General features: G+C 35.8%; 1 long non-coding RNA gene across 3 annotated transcripts; it reads right to left on the bottom strand.

The window, feature by feature from the left end:
* Positions 1–1,648: 1,648 nt before the first annotated feature.
* Positions 1,649–23,270, bottom strand: LOC124889514. 3 transcript variants are annotated; one of them, XR_007048569.1, is made up of 5 exons: positions 22,824–23,270; positions 6,013–6,078; positions 4,281–4,634; positions 4,141–4,203; positions 1,649–3,204 (listed from the first exon to the last, which is right to left on the bottom strand). It is a non-coding gene; the product is annotated as an uncharacterized LOC124889514 (long non-coding RNA). The 3 variants fall into 3 exon arrangements; XR_007048567.1 differs by having other exon boundaries at positions 4,141–4,634; XR_007048568.1 differs by having other exon boundaries at positions 1,649–4,203.
* Between the last annotated feature and the right edge of the window lie 1,734 nt (positions 23,271–25,004).

Below are 25,004 nucleotides of genomic sequence, written 5' to 3'. Positions count from 1 at the left end.
AGTAGAACATCTTTACCATCAAACTAGTAAACATTTATGCAACCATAGTTTTTAAACGAGATACAAACTAGTAAACATTTATGCAATCATAGTTTTTAAACAAGATACATTAAAAACATATGAGATACAAAAAAATTAACATGTATCTCGTACAACATAACATAAATATATAAAATTCAGTCAATATAGATGTTACTAAAACCTGTGGAAAAATAATAATACATAAGAAACTTGAAGAACCATCAAGGAAGATATATAAAAGGTACATAGATATGTTTAATACTTTTCCATTAAATATTTTGTAAAATCCCAAAAATAACACTTAAAGTGTATATAACAGTGAAAAACAATAACTAACTTCATGAAAAGTTTTAAATATTCAACTAATACACAACTATTCAATATTCCAAACACGATCTTTTTTTGTTGGTATGAAACTGCTCCTTGGCCTCGTGGGTCGTCATTCTCACTAAAGTTTTCATTCTCCGCCTTTTGAGACTCATACTTGCACAAAAGTGATGTGTATCTCAAACGAATATGAAAATCTAAGTTCGCTTTAACCAAGTGCACTTTCCTTGTATGTTGCATTCCCTACTCCATAAATTTTTTTTACTATAGATACATATAATACAACTTCCTCCACAATATGCATCTCAAAGCTTACTAACATGTATCTTCGGAATGCTTATTTCAACATAACTTAAAATACAAAAGATACATATAAATGCATAAAGAAATATTCAGAGATACAAGATAATACAATATGTATCTGTAAGCTTACATGCATGTGTCTTTTGGTATGCTCATATCAATGAAACTTAAAAAACAATAGATATATAAAAAATACATAAACAGAAAATCAAATATACACGATATTATAATATGTATCATTGAATTTACTAACATGTATCTATTGGTGTGTTTATTTCAATAAATTTAAACAACATGAGATACATATAAATGTATAAACAGTACACCAATGATATAAGATAATATAATATGTCTCTATAAGCTTATAAACATGTATCTTTTATTATGTTAGCTTCAATAATACTTAAAAAACACACGAGATAGATATAAAATCATAAACAAATAACCAGATAGACAAGAAATTGAAAACGTATCATGCATGTCTAAATATGTATCTCGGCCTAATATTTATCAGATCTGAACATGCAAATAACTTTGGAAGCTCATCTCTGAAAATTCCTTTGGATACATTATGAGTGAAAAACATTGAAACTGCAGATCAAAAGAGCGTTGGTTCAATATCTCCCATATTAATCATGGAAAAGATATTGCCCCTTATGCATATAAAGGGGTAAATTTACTCTTTTCCCTGTTTTCATTAGCAAATTGAGGTTCATATTTATGTTATAATAAGGCAAAAGAGAAGCCAATCACGCTATTGCTGCAATACACGATTGCATGTGCTAGAATGCATCTCAATCACTGGTCATATAGGGTTGTCAAAACAAAATATGGGTTGGTTATCTCCATAGACTGAAACAATATAGACTGAATAAACGATAATCAAAGACTTTGTTCAACAAAAATCACCGAAAAATTACTTTGTAAATACAATGCCAAATTATTGATTTTTTTTTTTAAATCGGCAAATAAGATTAGAAGAAATTGAATATGATTTTATGGGAAAAATTTATCTTAATTCAAAATTTTGAATTAGAGGAAAAAAAGGAATTGAAATCAACCCCTGAATTAATGGTGTAGATGGTGGAAGAAGCCGTTCTTGATTTGGTAAAGATAGGGCGTATGATGAGGGGCCTTTAACTTGTATCTCAACTTTTAGTAAAAGTAGTAAATGTTGGGATATAAGTAATATTTTTAAAGTGGAGGGATTTTTAATAGTTTTGAAACTTAAGTTGTTTTTTAGGTAGTTTTTCCCTTTTTAGGTGTGGCAATAGCTACACTTAAAAAGTCAACACTTTTATTTGATAATCCTACATTTGGAAAGTGTGGCCTTAGCTTTGTTAGACCAAAGTGTAGCTTTTTATACCCCTTCTACAATACTTATAAAAGTGTAACCTTTTCTTATGTACATGCACAGTTGACCTTGCTATAGCCACACTAGCCACAGTTTTAAAGTGTGGCAATATTGTATAAATAGAAAATAATGATATATATACACACATTCAAATGTATTGATCATTTGCAACAAATTTTGTAAATAACAGTGTATTAAAATGTACTAACATATTCTTATATTTGTACTAAATATAAATTTCATTACATAAAATAATATGTATTCAAACATATATCAAAAAAGTTCAAAAATTATTTATCAGTCACTTTAATAGGTCGAGTTGACTTGTGGCCACCATTCAAATTCGACAACCGATATTTTCCTACACATTCAAAATAAAATTAAAAGTTAGAAAAAAATCACGTTCAATGCAAAACAAACTGATTTGACGCAAACACAACTCGAAAATAGGTATAACATAACACAATTGTATATGGCATAGCAAAATGATTGGTATACATTGCTTGATGCATATGCATTGGGATCAAAAGACATGGCATTTTGAAGTATCCATTCAACTATTATTCAACTCACAATTCTGTTCAATTCGCACACACCGGTAAACTGAAGAGAATTTAAAGATTATTATTGATATGAGTCTTCAACTGCAACTCTACTGCAAACTGGAGAAGAATTATAATAGCAATCCCAGATGAAAAGAAAGAGCTAAATATACATAATTTCATATATAAAATTAAAAAAAAAAAAAAAAAAAAACAGCCAAGAGAAATCTTTTTAGAGACAAAACATATCTTATCATATCTGTTGTGCAAATGAGATATGGCGTTCATGTAGAACTCATCCAAAATCTCATAAGAAAAAAAAAACAGAAAAAAGGATCAGCGAAAGGGAATTTCTGTAATAGCTGTTTACTAAGATAAGTCACTTGACAGTCACAAAGTCAGATTATTCAGTCAGTAACATGAAATGCTAACAGATATTGAGGGTGGAGTAATCAAAATCAACTTCACCCTCAATAAACCTTAGAAGAAGAAAATTATGTAACTTAAGCAATCAAGCAAACGTATTTCTATCCAACTTTGTCTCGGCTACTTAGGAAGAGGAAAAGAGCAAAAATATTTTTAGATGTACTCTACTGCTGCTTCCATATGCTTGCGACAATCAAGGGTCTTCATTTAGGATTTAGCCAACACATTTTCCTATAGAACACACATAATAAATAAGACAAATAAGTAAGCACAAGATATTAACTGTAATGCAATAATCACCAAATCCTTACATGTCATAATTATGTATGTAAAATACAGTTGCTACAAATTATAATAACATTCTTGAAACAGAAGTAGGTGTTAAAGGTTCTTTTACTGTTTAAATGCATGTATGAATCATAGAAAAAACATCCAAGATTCTAGAAAGCTAATGCTTAGTAGAAAATTTTCTCTAATAATCTGTTTACTCATAGTTGACACTACATCTTAAGTCTTAAGTAACTTCCTTTTCTCGCTTTGTGCTACCTCTCCTTCTCATTAGATAATTTTTCTTAATATATAATCAATTATCAAATAGGTCTATAAACAGATCATAATTTATACATTGATAGACACCTTTGACCATAGCACTAGAAGGATCATGGTTATTTTTTTCAGATACTTGTTAATATTTTGTTTCACTACAGATCAAATTGAATAATATGTAAGACAAATATAATTTTTCTTCACATGATATCGATTTTTAAACTCAAGCCACATATCTTTTAATTATTAAATCTATTTACATTCAAGATTGTTCAAGAAATAGCACTGTTCCTATTTGAGAATTGGGCACGGCAAATCTCAAAAAAAATAAAATAAAAAATGTAAGACTAAAGAAGTTCAATTACTTATCTAAGGATGCTGAAATGAAGCTAGTAGTTTGTAAGACTCAAGTTTTCAAGACATGTCGAAGACAAAGAAGTATGGACAAAATATATAATAGATAAGCAAATTTTCATTCTTATTATTTCCAAAACTCTTTGGAACCACCACGCCAATTTCAAAGGCAGTTTTTACTTACTCTGCATACTAATAAAGAAGTTACAACACAAAAATATAGATGCAAATTTAAATTTTAACAAAAGAGAGTCGAGAATACTTTACCTATACAGTTTTAGATTGTACCCTTGTTAGTCAACGTGTGGAACAAAGATTACATTAATCAATCTACACAAAAATATTGAGTGAGAAGTTTCTGAAAAGAAACGAACTGAGATAGATCTCTGCAATACTACATGCACTACATTGTTGTTTACGCAATGACATCGGGCTGAAAACCTTTCATTTTCATCATCGGAAACATAGATTCTGCCTTGAGAATTTTATTCTGAGAAGGAGGTAGAGAGCCTGGTCAGTTTTTGTTTTGTACTTAGAAGAAAAATTATGTTGAAGTACTTGCCTGCTTGGTGTAAGCACATAACGCAGAGGAGCACACCTCCCTTGTCTCCTTTTTATGACCTTTTCAGGTTGTTCCGACCTCCCATAAGAATTGAGTAAAGAGGTATAAGACACCACGTCAGAGTGGATGCCATTACTTCTTATCTTATCAAAGATTGACAAAGCTTCTTGAGCCATTCCATGTGAAGCATAAGCACCTACTAATGTATTTTATGAAATGGTATTAGGTTTCAGACCTTCTGCAAACATTGCGTTAAAAATGGCCTCATAGTTTTTATCTAACCAGAACAGAATACATGTGCATGAAAGTTGTTAACGTGACTATGTTAGGAATACATTCAGCTCTTTTCTCTCTCATTCAGTCAAATATCTCAATAGCTTTCTGATATTGACCAAGCTTTAAAAGACAGTGTATCACAAATAAAGGTTCATGATGTCGGGATGGACTTTAGTTACCTTCATTAGTTCAAACTAAATTGTTTCTCCTAAAATTGCAATTGTGCTATCCAATGGACATCCAGGTTCTTCGATTTTCTTATTCTTTTTGTTTTTAACATCTTATGCGCTTTACTTCTTCTATGCTCTTGGTCACATCTTAAGTAAACAAAATGATAGCAGAGACATCTCTTTGAGAAAACATACCAAAGAAATTATTCAAAATACTTTACACGTCTTTGGTCAATAACCTCTACAACTCAACAACAGAAATTTAAAATGGAAAGTGAAGCACACATTTTTCTAGCCAAGGAAAGGAATACTTAACACAATGCCATAGTGCATGTCAGAGAATTTGTTACAGATTAACAAAATATTCTAAAACTAAGATACTAGTATGATGTTGGAATTCATGTTAGAGCTAGCATTCCCATAGTCAAAAAATAGTATAAAAGTTAAAGCTTAATCCAGACTGTAGCCTCTAAAGTGAAAAATGTTTTTATCTCTTTTGTTTATTTAGAACAAATTATTGTGGATGTATCATAAATGAGATATCAAATACCTAAACTCACCAGTTTCGTAACTCTGACTCTTTGATAAAAAGAAATATTTATACGTCTAAAGACAAAGAAAAAGAAATTATTGTCGATTGCCTTGAAAAACAAATTAAATTTGATACCTTAAAATGCTGCAATATTATCTCTTATCACACAGGGTAATTCGTGAAATCATACTCAAAACAACCAATTATGACATTTTCAACTGTGGGAAGTAACGAAATCAACCTCGAAATGACACGATCAGAACCAGGGTTTGGTCAAGACGGGTATCCCAAGTGCAACAAGGACCGGAGACCGCCCCCAACACCCAAACCATCGGCCACCTTACACCCATGTCGGATGAATTCTGAACATATAACAAGATAAGAGAACTTGAAATTAAAGATATTATGATGTGTATAACCAAACCAACCAACACCCAAACCACCCCAAGTCCATAGTAGTCCAACAAAGCCTCTACCAAAGTGAATATTAATAATGTGTCGGGACATGCCCCCGACTATATTCAAAAATAGTGTTCAATAGTCTATAACTCAAGAAAACATAATCCTGAAATAGAGCCATTCGAAGCATGGAAGCTCACCACTTCAAGTCGACTCTTGATCAATCCACAATCACTGAGCAGGAGAAGTAGAGGTATGGCCAAATCCTGCATCGCGTGGGGATAAAGCGTCCAAAGACGGTTAGCAGGGTGAACGCTAGCATATAACTTGGGGACAAAGATAAAATAATGCCACAATCAATAATTTCAAATCATTCAAATCCAATGCACACAATCAAATGCATATACGTATACTTATAACATGTCGGGACCGAAAACAAGGCTTAACATGCACTTTAAAATCTTAACATGAATTGTGTAGCTCAACCATGATATCATAGTACCCACGAGTTATATGTGCCCCAGTTCTCACCACGGTCGGGCTCTAGTGCGTGTAGCCGCACAAATCGAAAAATAATCTCATATATATATGTGCGGGGGACTCGAACCTCCTAACCATATACTAAGGTGACTTAAGCACTCGATTACATAATGATTTACTCGGGACTCAAACCAATCATAATAATAACAATAAGGTGGACTCGAACCACTTGGTCACAAGCAAGGGGACTCGAACCCTCACACCATAATGACCCCCGCACCGGCTAGCGTGGTTTTCAATATTGATCACTTGGACCTCCACTTTCACGACTCAGCTACACAACCTTCTTTTAAAGCCCAATTAAAAACATTTATCACATATTTTTATTCATTGAACCATATTTCACATTAAGACATATATTGTTGGTATCATCATACCAACTACACTTGCAAGGTAATAACAACATGCCGAGACAATTTTCATTAACTTGGGAAGAACAACTCCCTTTGTTCATTAATACAAGGTGGGGGAACCCTGACTCTCTTTGTTTATTAAATCAGACCATTGTGTTTCAAATACCTCTTTCTATAATGCAATAGTTCAAGACTAGTTCAATTTTATAAATTCCCACATTTCTCATAATTAAAATCCAATTTCTCATTATGGGGTTGGGGTCATAATTACTTCAAAAGTCACAAGCTTGAGAAAACCATAATTTCCTAGTTCATTCACCATACTCATGCACCCACAAGTTCAAAACCATATTTAAAGCATGAAAATTATATATAAACCATGAGAAACATTGTTCAATTTATAAATAACTAAAAACCCCAACCGTTGTTTCAAAACCAACATAAACATCCCATGAATAATACTTTCAAACACATGCTTTTACAAAATTAACAATGAGGGAAGAGTAACATGCATGAAATAGTAAGATGTACAGAGAGAAATCACCCTTGAAAGCCCTAAGTGGTCAACCTCTTAAAAACCCTAAGTGTTCTTGACCTTGAGGATTTAAGAGTAATTGAGGAGTTACTTTGATGTGTTTTTTTGGGCTAATAATACCCTAAAGAGGTTATAAGATGTGTATTTCAGTTTGGGTAAGAGGAAAAATATCCAGAATGCCCTTAACTTAAAAGTTACAAAAAGTGCCACCTTTGACTACGAGTCAACCCTTGACTCGTAGCCACTCCTTACGACTCGTTACCACGAGTCGTAACCAAGGTATTACTACCAAGGCACCCTAACTGTTATCCTTACAACTTAATGGCACCACCCGTACTGGGACCCTAGGACTCGTATGGTCCAGTCATAGTCAATACAAAACCCAAATTAGGACTTACACTGGACACCCTATGATTACACCTAATGACTCGTGACATATCCTTATGGCTTTTAGTGAGCCACTCATACTCAGAGCAAAATCAAGACACAAACTTACTGAATTGGTTATGACTTATCCCGACGACATGTCAAGACACCCTATGACTCATAGGGTGAGTCGTTACCAAGGTAGTAAGCTTAAGGCTAATGAAGTTTTCAAGGGCCAAAAGCCAGGGTATTTCAATTCTTCCCCACTTGGATCGTTTGTTCACGAATGATGGGTCAAGGCAATTGCTATCATGATTTGACTCCACATACCTCTACTCTTACCTTTAACAAAGACAAAAAACAAAGATACCAACGAAATCACACTTTCTTTTAACAAAGTAAAAAAACAAAGATGCTAAGAAATACACATACCTTTAGCACGATTATCCTGAGCAAAAAACAAGAATGGATACTTGGACTTCATGTTCTCTTCGGCTTCCCACATAGCTTCCTCCACCGTTTGGTTCATCTATAGAACCTTTACCAAAGCCATGCCCCTTGTTTGCAGCCGACAAATATATCGATCCAAGATTTCAACTGGGACTTCTTCATAAGATAAAGAATCTAAAATACTTCCCTCATCCAAAGGAATAACCGTCAAAGGATCACTTATGCTCTTTCTCAACATCGAAATGTCAAACACTAGATGAATGGAGCTCAAACTAGACGGCAACTCTAATTCATATGCAACATTACCAACCCTCTTCAACACCAAGTATAGACCGACATAATGGGGACTGAGTTTTCCTTTCTTACCAAACCACATCACTCCCTTCATGGGGGACACCTTTAAGAATACCCAATCACTAACCTTCTTCGGCTCACATACGCGTAGGACTTTTGGTGACATTAGGCAGCTTTACGTCTATCTCAAATCACTTTCACCTTCTTAATGGCTTGGTGAACCAAATCAGGGCCAAATATCTCTACCTCAGCAACCTCGAACCACCCAATAAGATATCTACACCTCCTACCATATAACGCCTTAAACAAAGACATGCTAATACTAGAGTAGTGGCTATTATTATACGCAAACTCAATAACAGGAAAATAATCAACCCAGCTACCACCACAGTCAATCACACAAGCTCAAAGCATATCTTTCAATGTATGAATAGTTCTTTTTGCTTGCCTATTCAACAATGGGTGGAAAGTAGTACTAAGGCTCACCTTAATTCCCAAACTTCTTTGAAAAGAACACCAAAAGTGTGATAAGAACTAACTACCATGATCTGACATGCTAGCAATAGGTGCCCCATACAACTTCACAATCTCCTGGAGGAACAACTTTGCATAGTCTTCTGCCGAAAAGTTAGTTTTCACTGGCAAGAAGTGAGCAAACTTAGTCATCCTATCCACGATGACCTAAATTGAATCAAATTGATTCAGAGATCAAGGAATATTGTTAATGAAGTCTATATTAATCACTTCCCAGTTCCATGCAGGCAATTCAATTTCTTAATACAAACTTTCAAGCCGTAAGTGCTCAACCTTTACTTGTTGAAACACCATACATTTAGCCATAAAACTGGCCATATCTCACTTCATATTGTTCCACTAATAAATCTCCTTAAGATCATGATACATCTTTATTAAAACAGGATGAATGGCATAATGCGACTCATGAGCCTCAACCAAGATCCTCTATTGCAACTAATCTACATCGGGAATACATAATCTGCCTTGGTACCTCAAGATACCATTTCCACCAATCTCAAAAGCTACAACCTTTTGTTGTGCCACATCTCCCTTAATCTTCATTAAGACAAGATCCAGTACCTGCATCTCCTTTAACAAGGGATGACTTTGCCACCTCTTGCACTAACATACCACCATCCTCAGAGTCCAAGAGACGAACTCTAAGGTTAGCTTAATAGTGAATATCTTTCACCAAATCTCGCTTATCCTCATCCACATGATCTAGACTCCCCATGGATAACCTACTAAGAGCATCAACAACCATATTAATTTACCTGGGTGGTAGTGGAGACTCATGTCGTAGTCTTTTAGTAACTCAAGTCACTTTCTCTCTTTGAGATTCAACTCCTTCTAGGTGAACACATATTCCAGGATCTTATGATCAGAAAAGATATCTATATGGACTTCATATAAATAGTGATGCCAAATATTCAATGCAAACACCATAACTAGTAATTCCAAATCATGGGTTGGATAATTCTTCTAATTAACTTTCAACAATCTAGAGGCATAAGCAACTACCTTTCCATGTTGTATTAACACATAGCTAAGTCCTATACGGGAAAGATCACAATAAATCACAAATCCATCATTGGCCTCGGGTAGGGTCAAAACTGAATCTAAAATCAACTTATCTTTCAACTTCTCGAAACTACCCTCACATATCAGACCACAATAACTTTACCTTTTTCTAGGTCAACTTAGTCAGCGGGGTATCTATAGTTGAAAAACTCTCCACAAATCTCCTATAGTAACCGGCTAAACCAAGAAGCTTTGAATATCAGTTGGAGCATGGGCCTAGGCCACTTTTTAATACTGCACCTTTCTGCGGATCCACCATGATTCCTTCATTAAAAATGACATGACCCATAAAAGTAACAACTCTCAACCAGGACTCACACTTTAAAAACCTAACATACAAATATTGATCCTTCAAGGTTTGCAACACGATACAAAGATGATCGACATGATCCGCCTCACTCTTAGAATACACCAGAATATCATTTATAAACACAATAATAGATAAACCTAGAAATTGATGGAAGACCCTATTTATCAAGTCCATGAATATCGTCGGGGAATTAGTTAAACCAAAGAACATGACTATAAACTAATAATGACCATACTGGATTCAAATGGCAGTTTTAGGGATATCCACCTCCATAATCTTTAGCTGATGATAACCAAACCTAAGATCAATCTTAGAGAAACATCAAGCAACCTTAAGCTGGTAAAAAAATCATCAATCCAAGGAAGAGGATACTTATTCTTCACCATAACCCTATTTAATTGAAGGTAATCGATGCACGTCTGAAGGGAATCATCCTTCTTACGTACGAACAAAATAAGAGCACCCCACGAAGACACATTAGGATGGATAAAACCCTTGTCAAGAAGGTCTTTCAATTGCTCCTTCAACTCAGTCGGAGCTATTCTATAAGGAGGGATAGAGATAAAATGAGTGTCCAAAACAAGGTTAATCCCAAATCAATCTCCCTATCAAGAAGGACACCAGGAAGATCATCGGAAAAAATCTCGGGGAAATCATTAACCATAGGAATGGATTGTAAGAAAGGACCCTCCGAGTTAGAATCTTTAACCCAGACCAAATGATAAAGACATCCCTTGGGAATCAACTTTTGGGCTCTAAGATATGATATGAATCTCTCCTTAGGCATGAGAGAACCCTCTTCCCACTTAATGACTGGCTCATTAGAGAATTTAAACATAACCTTATGGGTTCAACAATCAAAGAAGGCATAGAAAGAGTGTAACCAGTCCATCCCCAATATGATATAAAAATCAACCATGTCTAACTCTATCAGATATACCAGAGTTTCTCTGCCACTATCAGATACCACATAACCCCTATAGATTCTTCTAGCAACCACAGAGTCACCTACTAGGGTAGAAATAAAAAGGGATCAGGGATACACTCGGGACTAAAACCAAAATATATAGCCATAAATGGGGTCACATAACAAAGAGTAGACCCCGGATCAATCAAGAAATACATTTCATGAGAAAAGAGTTGTAACATACTAGTGACGTCATTGGGAGATACCTCAGAGTCCTGGCGGGTAGCAAGGGCATACAAGTGATTTCGTCTAGTACCGGTAATAAAAACAAAAGCAACACCCTTTGGTGCAGGAGCTGGTAAAGTGGCAACATGAATCTTATTTGCCACAAAAGCAACCTTAGAAGGGCAATTCCAATGCAAATAACTAATCTGACCATATTTAAAACACCTGTTCCTCTCCTCTTCACAAAAACCACGATGCACCTGTCCGTAAAATATACAAGAAGGATATGATAGAGTTGACTGAGCCCTACCAACCTAAGATTGGTCACCATGTGACCTAAACCCACTATCATGATGAGAACGATAATCACCTGACGGCTTCGGATAAGGGGCACTACCTGTAGAGTAGGAACCAGAAATCTTCCACTTTTTTAGACCACTTTTCACCATCTCAACCATTCTACTATTGAACTCCACCCTAATAAGAAAATCTAAACTTTTTACCCTGTCTCTCCTCTATCTCTACCTGCTTCTTCTTCTCTTTCTCAACCTGTTGCATATACACAATCAACCTAGAGACATCTTTTTGTTCAACAAGGCAGCCTTAATGTAAGACCCCACAAAATCCTAAGCTTAACTCAGTTTTTTAAGCTTGCTAAGGGATTCCAGACTTAGAAAATTCTAGCTAAGTATTTAGATTTAGTGTTATTTGGCCTTCGTAAGTTGTCAACTCTATTTCACGACCTCTATGAACTTAAAATATTAATCTTTGGGTTGATTCAAGATAAAAAATATTAGTAGGTGTTTCCAGACGAGTTTCATATTTTTCGAACCTTATTTGAACCATATTTGGGAATCCAAAATAGTGTATCGATGCGATCTCGGCGTGGCGCATCGGCCATCGCGTTGATAGATATTTTTCTTGGCTCCAGTGGTAATTTATAGTGAACCAACATGGAATCGATGCGGTGCGTTGGCTATCGCGTTGATGCCAATGACGCGACATATCGGCCTACGCGTCAATGGTTTAATTTTTAGTTAATTAAAAAGCTGCATCTTTGGGGGTAATTAGATCTTTTTCCCACGTCCTTCAGCCCCCAAAACATATCATTAAGCCATCCAAAAGGAAAAATATACTCATTCTCTCTAGAATATGACCTTCTCTGATGAAGGTTTAGGTTATATTCTTGTGAAAAGAGTTTTTAGGAGTTGAAGACTCGACTCACTACAGCTCCAGTTTTGACCCTATCAGATGGTTCAGATGGGTTTGTAGTATATTGTGATTCCTCCAGAGTTGGTTTGGGGTGTGTTTTGATGCAGAGAGGTAAGGTCATAGCCTATGCCTCTAGATAGCTTAAGCCCCATAAAAAGAACTATCCTACTCATGATCTTGAGTTAGCAGCAGTTGTTTTTTCCTTAAAGATTTGGAGGCACTATTTGTATAGGGTGCATGTTGATGTGCTCACAGACCATAAGAGCCTTCAGTATATATTCTCTCAGAAAGACCTAAACCTCCGTCATAGAAGGTGGTTGGAGTTGTTGAAAGACTACGACATAAGCATCCTGTATCATTCAGGTAAAGCCAATGTAGTAGCTGATGCTCTTAGTAGAATGTCTATGGGAAGTGTTGTGCATGTGGAGGATGGTAAGAAGAAATTAGTTCAGAAAGTTAATCAGCTTGCTTGACTAGGTGTTTGATTAGTCGATTTGGCAGAAGGTAGTGTTTGGGTGCAGAGTAGTTCAGATTCATCCCTGGTTTCTGAGATAAGAGAAAAGCAGGATACGGATCCAAGTCTAGCCAAGTTGAAGGAATCAGTCAGAGATTAGAAAGTAGAGATCTTCTTCCAAGGGGAGATGATGTGTTGCGTTGTCAGGGTTGGCTATGCGTGCCAGGCGTAGATGACTTGAGACAACTAATTCTTGCAGAAGCGCATGGTGTACGATACTCTATTCATCTAGGGGCCACTAAGATATACCGTGATTTACGGGAGATCTATTGGTGGAGTGGGATAAAAAGAGATATTACAGAGTTTGTGGCTAAGTGCTCAGAAGCCTAGTAGATCTATTGTAGATCAGAATCCTAGTAGGTCCATGCAGGAGTTTAGTATCCTCACTTGGAAGTGGGAAGAAGTGAACATGGACTTTGTGACAGGTTTGCCTCGTACTTGTCGCCAACATGATTCAGTTCTGGTCATTGTAGACAGAATGACCAAATCAGCTTATTTCCTACCAGTCTATACCTCTTACTCAGCCAAGGATTATGTGAAACTCTATATCAGGGAGTTGGTTAGATTAAACGGTGTTCCATTTTCCATTATCTTAGATAGAGGTACCCAGTTCACCTATTATTTTTGGAAGGTATTCCAAAAGGGTCTTGGTACCCGAGTTCACGTCAGTACAACCTTTTATCCTCAGACAGATGGTCAAGCAACAAGGACCATTTAGACTTTAGAAGATATGCTGTGAGCATGTGCGGTAGACTTTAAAGGTAGTTGAGATGATACCTTTGATTGAATTCGCATATAACAACAGCTAACATTCTAATATTCAGATGGCTCCATTTGAGGTGCTTTATGGGAAGAGGTGTAGATCTCCCATTAGTTGGTTTGAAATAGGTGAGGCCATAGTAGTAGGGCCTGACTTGGTATTTGATACTTTAGAGAAAGTCGAATTGATCAGAGAAAGGCTTAAGACAGCTCAGAGCCGACAGAAATCATATGCAGAAGTACGCAGAAAAGATCTCAAGTTTGAGATTGGTGATTTGGTGTATTTGAAAATCTCTCATATCAAAAGAGTGAAGAGGTTTGGAAAAAAGGGGAAAATCAGTCCCCGATATATCGGTCCTTACCAAATTCTCAGCCATTTTGGAAAGGTAGCTTACGAGCTTGAGTTGCCTTCAGACTTAGCTTCAGTGCATCCAGTATTCCATGTCTCCTTTCTTAAGAAATACATAGGTGACCCATCAGTCGTAGTCCCTATCGAGGGTATAGATATTCAGAATAGCCTCTCTTATTAAGAGATACCAGTCAAAATCCTTAATTATAAGATTTGCAGACTGAGGAACAAAGAAGTCACTCTAGTCAAAGTACTTTGGCCAAATAAGTCTGTTGAAGGAGCTACTTGGGAAGAAGAAGCAGACATTCAGACGAAGTATCCTCACCTCTTCTCCACAAATTCAGACTCAGCTCAAGGTAACAATTTTCCTTTGAAATTACTCAGTCTCATGTTCAGATATAGCTACTAACTTGGTATCAATTAACATTGCATACTCAGTCATGCATACATAAATCAGTTAAGTCATATGCTCATGCATCAGATATGCATGTACAGTATATAAACTCCGCTTATCAGTAATCCCAGTCATGCAATTATGAATCATGTTCAACTATGTACTCATGCATCAGATATGCATGTTCAATATGATAATTCAGTACTTCAAAAATCTCAATCATAAAATTATGCTTCAGTTGTGCATGTCCAGTGTCTAAATTCAGTCTATCAGTATTCTCAATTTAATTAGTCTCATTCGAGGATGAATGTTCCCAAGGAGGAGATATTGTAAGACCCTACAAAATTCTAAGCGTAACTCAGTCTTTTAAGCTTGCTAAGGGGTCCCAGACTTAGAAAATTCTAGCTAAGTATTAGGCTTAATGTCATTTTGGCGTTCGTAAGTTGGAAACTCTATTTCATGACATCTATGACCTTAAAATGTCAATCTTTAGGTTGATTCATGATAAAAAATGTCATTAGGTGTTTCTGGATGAGTTTTGTATTTTTTGGACCTCGTTTGAACCACTTTTGGGAATCCAAAATAATATATCAATGCGATCTCGGTGCGGTATGTCAGCCATCGCATTGATCAATATTTTTCTTGGCTCCCAGTGGCAATTCCTACTGAACCAACGAGGACTCAATGTGGTGCGTTGGCTATCGCGTCGATGCCAATGATGCAGTGCTTCGGTCTGCGCGTTGATGATTCAATTTTTAGTCAATTAAAAAGCCGCATCTTTGGGGGGTAATTAGGTCTTTTTCCCATGTCCTTCATCCCCCAAAACATATCATTAAGCCATCCAAGAGGCAAAATATACTCATTCTCTAGAATTTATCAAGAACAAACCCTAGTTCATCATATTCAAGATCCAAGACTAAAGTTTTTCACCATTATTCTTCAAGAATTCACCATTTAAGGTATGTTACGTGTTCATCCAAGGGTTCCTTCCACCTTTGGAGTCCAAGAAACTCTTTTAAACTTCAAGTAGTTGGAATTTATGATTTCCATGATTGGAATTAAAGTGTATTCATGATTATTATTTGAATTAGGTTTCTATTTCATGATTTATTATACATTTCACGAGGAATTGATTATTATGTGTGTAGATTCGTGTGAATCCATGTTAAACCCCCTTGAAATTGTGAAATTTGGAAGTGAATCATGATGCTCACTTATTATGTGCATATATTATGCTCACCAAGTGCTTGATGAATTGTTCATGTGAACTACTAAGGGAATGAAATGATGTCATGCTAGCTTATGTGCAAGTTATACCATGCAAGTGTTTGATAAAATGTCTCTATAGATACATTATGAACAAGTGTGCATTTTTATGCTATGCAAGATCATGTGATGCTTTACTTTTCATGCTATCGAGTCCTGGGGGTATTTAATACCCAACAATTTAGCTGTTTACCTAGAGCTAATGTTAGTTTCAGAATAATCTCAGTCATGTCCCGATCAGTAGTACTTTCAGTCAGTTACAGGACTCAGTAAAACTCAGTAGACTCAGTATCAGTTCAGTCCAGTTCAGTATTCAGTTCAGACCTCAGTAAATCCAGTCAGTTACAAAATTCAGTAGTATTTCATCAGTCAATGAAACTCAGTATTAATCGATATCAGTTCAGTCAAACCTAGCATGAACTAGAAAATCAGTCAGTGTCTATTTAAATGGGAGTAGGATTCAGCTCTGAGTTAACCCAGGGATGGGAGCATTCCTGCCAGCAGAGGGTTTGACCTTTAATAGCAATCCCTGCATTACAGAACTACATAGCTAGCGTAGGTTGAGATATCTTTCTGCCAGATATTATGAGGGTTGATACATCTCATTTGAGTTTTCCTACCAGTTAGGGTTGACAAAAGAGCTTTCTGTCAGAGAGGGTTAACTCAAAGCTTGTCTTTACCCGTGGCACGATATTGATACCCTTTCAACTGAGATTACAGGGTGGACCCCAATCTATTTAGAAAGGGGCATGTCGGTTATATGATTACCTCCCACAGTCTCAGTTTTAAATTCAGTCTCAATATACAACTCAATCCAGTTCTATAGATTCAGGACTGTCAGACATAGTCACTCAGTTTAGTACGGAAATCAGTATAGTTCCACAGAATCAGGACTGTCAGAAATAGTCATTCAGTTATCAGTAGTATAATATCAGTAATCTCAGATATCAATAAATTAGTATTCAGACTCAGTATCCAGTATTTTAACGATCTTAGTTATAGTTTACGTATTCATTATGTACTCTCATTCAGTTATACTCATGCCATTCAGTCAGTATTGTTCGTGCATATGAACCCATACATTTTAGCCTACCTCACTTAGTATACTAGTATATTCAAAGTACTGACACATACTTTTCTCTTTGATGATAGGCGAAATTACGCGCCTATATCAATATATTTTGCCCATATTTTAGCCTAGTTTCGAGAACTAATTATCTATTTCGTACACTTTTAGTCCTTTTTCCTGTAAATGAGCTAACAAATGTGATTAGGAAAGTTTCAGGTATAAATGATGCAAAATACAGCAATTTATGGCTTACTTGACGCAAAAGAAAGCTCACAAACGAGATGGAAAGGAGCTGGACGCATAAAGGACTAAATCTGCTGCATGGAAAATCTGTCCCGGGCTAAAACAGCATTTCTGAAGACTTTGGGACTTACAGACACAAAGCTGGATTTTTGCCATAATACATTAACCTAGTGCAATTAGGTTATGTGTTTCATCATTCTATTTGGATTATAATTTTGTAACCTTACCCTAGTACAATTGGGTCAAGGATTTCATTAGTATATTAGGATTTGGTTATTTATTATTTTAGTAGGAGTAGGATAGGAGTATTATAAATACCCTATCATGTTAGAGATTTTCAAAGAAGAAAAAGAGGGGGGAAGACATTCTGACAATTCATTCATCTCCTTACAATTAAGACATCTTCCTACAGCCCATTCTCAATTCTTCATCCTTCTACTCTTAAATTCCACAACAAGAGAATCGTTACTTGCTACGGAATCACTAAAACCACACGCCAAACACCTACTATTCACGCCATCCACCATGCAAAACGTGATATCCTTCGCATTCATGGGTAACTAAATCTCTTAGTTGGGGTTATGGAAGCCGAATGAGTTACTATCTATAGCTATGAGTTTGTGAGTTCAAGACAAGTATATTGCTTATATCATTATTCTCTTCATCTTAAATCTACATTCTTTGCGGTTCAAACACAAGAACACGCCATTCTAACATCTAACCTGTTCGAGAGAAAGGTTATTTGTCTAGAAAAGAAGACGCATAGACCAACGCCAGTCTAACATCTGACTTGTTCGAGAGAAAAGTTATTTGTCTGGAAAAGAGATAATGTCAAGGTAGTAGGACACCCTTTCCTATTAAAAAGCTAGTGCCGTACCTGGACTAACTTCTTGGAGAATTCGTACCGTTAGTCACGCTTTAAGCTCGAGAGAGTTAAAGTGAAATAGTCCTTGTTTAGGTCGAGAGACGCTTGGATTTACCATCGACTACAATTCTCTATAAGCAATTACATGTCAAGACTCTACACACTCATAGCCAATAGAGACGTATACCTCAGAAGGTGGACATAACCCCAACGCCTCAATTCTCATTGTTTACAACACACGTGACAATCTCTCTTTATTTTGCTATTTTCAGTTCTTACCTTCTTGTTTTGGTTACATACTACAATCCCCCCTTTCCTACGAGACTTGCACTAAAAGTCTAGTAATTTCTCTTGCTTGTTGGCCAAGCTATTCTCTGTGGGATCGATACCCAACCCAGGTTGGGTTCTATATTTGCTAACGACCGCTTTACACTCCCACGAGAGCTGTAGATTGAGCGTTATCACTCTTGCTCTATGAAATCTTATATCATAGGTTTAGATGTACGGGCTTTTGAGCACCCTTAACAGTTCAGATTTTCAGTAGTCAGAGTTAGTGGTGAGTCCTCATAGTTTGAGGACACGATGATTATTTTAGTTGTTCAGCTTATTTTAGTAGTTCGGAGTTAGTTGGATACTTGTCCTATCAACTCCATAATGCAGACAGTTTAGAGGCTTTTTTAGACTAGAGTATTTCCAGACAGATGTATCAGATTTGGTATTATTATACCGCATTCAGTTTATTACAATATTGAACCTTATGGCATGTTTTCTACCTAATTTCTACATTTTACAATATTATTATTCAACTATTGCAGCAAGTACCAATCATGGGTTAGCTTGTGGTCCTTTGGGATTATGAGCACCATGTAGCATTCGAGGTACAGACTTAGGGTGTTACACTTACTCTCTAGAATTAAATCACAGGACAACCCAAAAGCAAATTTCCTCATTCTCGTCCTCATGCTAGATACTAACTTGGGAGCATATTGGGACAACTGATGGAATTTCAAGGAATACTCCTTGACCGTCATCCTACCTTTTTTCAGATTGACAAACTCTTTTTCTTTCGCCTCTCTCAGCTCTTGAGGAAAAAAATAGTCTAGAAAAGAACTAGAGAAATCATTCCACAGTGCAGATTCAGAGTCATCTCCCCTAGACTGTTCCCATTCCTCATTCCATTGGTATGCTACATCCTTCAACTGATAGGCAGCGAATTCTACACCTTAACATTCGAAGCATGCATAACCCAAAAGATTTTCTCCATCCCATCTAAAAAACCTTGAGGATCCTCCTCAACCTTAACACCAGTAAAAGTTAGAGGACTCAACCTCATAAAATGGACAAGCCTTGTTACCTCAAAAGATAGAGTAATAAAAGCAAGACGCTTCGACTAAGAAGCTACCAACTGAGCCAACAAATGAATAGACTGATGAAATTCTTCATTCGATACAATAGCTTAAGGAGCTCGAGAAGGACTAGAGGGGACCGCTGGAACTCCAGAAGGACAATCAAGAACTAAGCCCCTAGATTGGGTTTGTAACTCATTAGCAGGGCGTGTCCTATTAGCATTGTCCTCAACTAGGACAGAGGAGTTTTCTTGAGCTTCAGATCATCTTAGTGGCAAGATCTGAAAAACGAACAAATGGGAATTAGAAGAAATTTCAAGACCTTAGACTCTACAATCCAAAATAAGACAACAAGAAAGGAAAACATTCCTAAATGCCTCGTAGCCTCACTCTTATAAGTGTGGCGCGCTATACACCCATAAAATAGACTATACATGACACAACTTTATAGACACCCAATTGACCATGGACCTAGGCTCTGATACCACCAGACATGACCCAAACTAGGGCCCGATCGTGACGGGTATCTTAAGCCCAACAAAGATCATAGACCACCCCCAAAACTTGAACCATCGACCACCTTACATCCATGTCAGATGAATTTCAAACGTATAACAAGATAAGAGCACTTCAAATTAAGGATATTATGATGTGTGTATAACCAAAAAAACCAACAACCAACAATCAAACCATCCCAAATCCACAGTAGTCCAACAAAGCCTCTACAAAATTGAATATCAATAAAGTGTCGGGACATGCCTCCGATTATAGCCAAAAATAGTGTCCAATAGTCTATAACTCAAAAGAAAACATAATCCTAAAATGGAGCCTTCCAAGGAATGGAAGCTCACAACTTCAAGTTGACTCTTGATCAATCCGCAATCACTAAGTAAAAAAAGTAGAGGTATGGCCAAATCCTACATCGCGTGGGGATACAACATCCAAAGTCGTTTAGCTGGGTGAACGCTAGCATGTAACTTAAGGACAAATATAAAGTAATACCATGATTAACAATTTCAAATCATTCAAATCCAATTCACATAATCAAGTGTATATACATATACTTATAACATACCAGGACAGGGAACAGGGATTACCATGCACTTTAAAACCTTAACCTAGATTGTGTAACTCAACCATCATATCACAGTACCCATGGGCTATATGGGCCCTAGTTTTCACCCCCTAGTTGGGTCCCAATATGTGTAGCCACATGAAATGAAGAATAATCTCATATATATGCATGGGAGACTTAAACCTCCCAACGATAAACTAAGGTGACTTAAGCACCCAATCATGTAATGATTTACAAGGGACTCGAACCCTCCAATCATAATAATAACAATAAGATAAACTTTAACCACCTAGTCACGAGCAAGGGGACTCGAACCCTCATGCCATAACGACCCCTGCACTGACTAGTGCAATTTTTAGTATGGGTCACTTGGACCTCCACTTTCATGACTCAGGTACACAACCCTCTTTTAAAGCCTAATTAAAAGCATTTAGCACATATTCCCCATTACTGAATCATATTTCATATTAAGGCATACATTGTTGGTATCATCGTGTCAACTACACTTGCAAGGTAATAACAATATGCCAAGACAATTTCCATTAAATTGGGAAGAACAAATCCATTTATTCATCAATACAAAGGTGGGGAACATTGACTCTCTTTGTTCATTAAATCAGACCATTATGTTTTAAATACCTCTTTATCATGCAATAGTTCAAGACTAGTTCAACTTTAGAAATTCCCATATTTCTGATAATTAAAAGCCAATTTCCCATTATGAGGTTGGGTTCATAACCACTTCAAAAGTCACAAGCTTGGGAAATTACAATTTCCTAGATCATTCACCATACTCATGGTCCCACAAGTTCAAAACCATATTTAAAGTATGGAAATCAAACATAAACCATGAGAAACATTGTTCAATTCATAAACATTCAATAACCCCAACCTTTATTTCAAAACAAACATAAACATCCCATGAACAATACTTTAAAAAATATGCTTTTACAAAATTAACAATGAGGGAAGAGTAATATGCCTAAAATAGTAAGATGTACAGAGAGAAATCACCCTTAAAAGCCCTAAGTGATCAACCTCTTAAAAAACCTAAGTGTTCGTGACCTTAAGGATTCAAGAGCAATTGAAGAGTTACTTTGATGTGTTTTTGAGGGCTAATGATATCCTAAAGAGGTTATAAGATGTGGGTTTCAATTTGGGTAAGAGGGAAAATATCTAGAATGCCTTTAATTTAAAAGCTGCAAAAAGTGTCGCCTTTGAATATGGGTCAACCCTTGAATTGTAGTCACTTCCCACGAGTCGTAACTAAGGTAGTACTACCAAGGCACCCTATAATATTATCCTTATAACTAAATGGCACTACTCGTATTGGGACCCTATAACTCGTAGGGTCCAGTCGTAGTCAGCACAGAATCCAAATTGGGACTTACACTGGACGCCTTATGATTACACTTAATGACTCGTGACATATCCTTACGACTCTTAGTAAGTCATTCGTACTCAGAGCAGAATCAAGACACAATAAACTTACTGATTTGGTTACGACTTTTCTAATGACTCGTCAGGATACCCTACGACTCATAGGGTGAGTCGTTACCAAGGTAGTGAGCTCAAAGCTCAAGAAATTTTCAAAGACCAAAATTCGAGGTGCTTTGTGAAAGAAAATGAAGACAACATTCAATAGCAAAATTTTCTTTCCAATTTAGATTTCATAAAAAAATCACAAGAAGATATGAGTAGGAACTCTGAAAAATCTAATAGTTATCACTCCTTCAAGCAATAGGAGAAATTGTAGTTATAGCATAGAGAACCAACCATGTCTTCTTTTAAATACTCATAGAAATGACTTGCAATTATAAAAACAAACTCACCTTAAACTATATACTCAATCAAAATTCTCAGTAACCACATAACTCTAACAGTAGGAATTATACAATCTTTAGTTTGCTTGGATAGCCAACCAAAATAATATGGACAAATTTGCAATCACGGACACAATTATTAATTGCATGATATTCTTCCATTGTTTCAAAAAATTCTCACTAATTACTCTCAAAAATTAAAAAAGAAGAAGAAATTAAACCACCAAAAGACAAAATCATAGATCTTGGCAAAGTTCACAAGAAGCAAAATACAAACTCAATTCCATGATATAGAAAAAAGTAGAGCTAGATTGGACTCCTACTGGTTCTTAATTTAGTACTTTCAGTTCTATAAAATTGGAAACAAGTAGAAATAGAAACAAGTAAAACTTAAAAATTCATACATACATATATCAAAATATGTCAACAATTCAACAGAAATTTAACACGATGTTGAAGAGTGTGAAGTTGTAGAAATTTTAGAGATTGCTAAAACTTCTGGGAAATATCTAAACCCTACCTGAGTGTCGATGAAGCAAGATGCCTATTGTTATTCTTCTTCCTACAAAACAAACTCTTAATAGGTGACCCACTTCTTGCTAGGCACTTCACTCTTGGTGTACCTAATAACATTCTTTCATACCGTCTTGAATGGATACAAATGATTGAATACCTAAATAAAGAGATAAAATGAGTAAGGGATTTGGGCAGAGATTGAAGCTTCAAACCTCCCATATACAAAATGTGAGAAAGATTGAAGAGATTTGAACAGAGAGTTGAACTTAGGGATTTGGGCAGACCGAGCTTACGAGGAATCAATTTTTGAGCTTATGAGACAAATATTTGTGAGTTGAGCTTTTGCACATTTACTTTATGAATTTTTTCTGGCAAATTAGATATTAGGGGGAGAGCTAAATGTGTTGGAGGGAATATAATATTTTAGAGAAAATTTTAGATAGCCTATAAGGCCACAAATTGTCAAGTGTTGTTTTTAAAAGTATAAAAATAACATGCTTAAAAAGTGTAGCCATATGTATAAATAAGTGTTACTAATTATATCATGATATGATAATGCATATATGATGCAACCTATACCACAAAGACCACGCTTTTCAAGCATTGCTAATATTAATGTGGCCTAAAGCTAAAATCTATGGCCACACTTTAAAACCGTATTCAAAAATATTTTAGGCAACACTTTACAAGTATTGTCCAAATTTAGTGTGGCCAAAAGCCTAAAATGTTGTAGTTTGTACTTAATAATCTCATCAAATGAAAGGGTAAAATTGAAAGAAATTTTCAATATGTCTCTTGAAGAATGAAGAAATCATTTATTTTGAAAATTAAAAAATAGCGCAAAAATTTATTTATTTTGAAATGGAGGGGTACTTAACATTCACGAGGTGAATTATGAGGTTTTGGCTTCTATTCATTGAGATTTCTCTTTATTTACTTAAGTTTATAGTTCATATATGGATGAGTGACAGTTGTCATATTTTAAATTTTAAGATCTAAATAAAATTAACTTAACAAGAATCTTAATCAGTTAAGGGTATAGGTTTGACAAAAACAAATTTTGGTGAAAAAAATCTTAATGTACTCCCTTATTGTTCTCGTAGATGCTCCAGGGCATCAATTTCGAGTATTAGATTTAAGAGAGAATAGTTGGGACTAGCGCTTGATAATTTGAAGGAAAAAATACACTGAAGAAGAAAAAAAAGATTCATATTTTAGGAAAAGATCAATTTCTAATTAGGGTTTGTTTCATACCGGGATAAAGGATAACTAATTCCAAAATAATTTTTAGATGAGTTTATTCATGTTAGATGGTTATAAAATGTAAGGGATAACTCAAAATAAGATTAGTTATATCGGCATTGTAGTATTATTATTATCTCATAGTAAGGTGGCATAACTAATCCCGAAATAGCTAAGCTCGAGATAACTTATTCCCAACCAAACGACACATTATTGTATAGGGATATTCACTTCTTGGTGCAAAGAATCTCTTCTATTTCCGTCTACTTCTCCAGTTTGAATGACCTATGGGCTGAGTTTGAGTCTATAATTCCTTTTTCTGGTTATAATTGTGTCAAATAAAAAATATTTGTCAATTTTCTTCAATAACAAAAATTGATGAAGTTTCTAATGAGGTTGAACGAGACTTATGCAGCTTAGAATAGCCATATCATGATGATGGATCTGATGCCTTCTCTTAACCAAGCTTATGCTATGATAATTCATGAGGAGATTCAAAGAATGCCTGGTGAATTTGGTCCACATGTTGGAGTTTTAGGTAGTTTACCATTAGAAATAGCTAGTAATGCCTTGATATCAGCTAGCATCACAAACTCAAGTGCTCTGACTTCAGCTAATTTGTCACGCTTTAATATCCCACCAGCACGACCTTGGTGGAATAATGGCTTGTATTGCACTTATTTCCGTAAGAAAGGACACACAAAAGATCAATATTACAAAATATTGGGATATCCAACTCATTTCAAGTTCACTAAGAGAAGAAAAGGGAACTACCCTACACCTAAGGCTCACAATGCAAAGATATTTGAAGAAGGACAAAGTAGTAGTCATGGGAACTCTGGAAAAGTGGATGATTAGGCTTAAGGTAATGCTTATGGTCTTGGTACTATCCAGGCTTAACCTATTTTCACTCAAGCTCAGTACCACCAAATCTTAAAGCTAC

This window comes from Capsicum annuum, chromosome 12 (genome assembly GCF_002878395.1).
Source record: "Capsicum annuum cultivar UCD-10X-F1 chromosome 12, UCD10Xv1.1, whole genome shotgun sequence".
NCBI lineage: Eukaryota > Viridiplantae > Streptophyta > Magnoliopsida > Solanales > Solanaceae > Capsicum > Capsicum annuum.
This window is presented reverse-complemented; position numbering and strand designations above follow the sequence as displayed.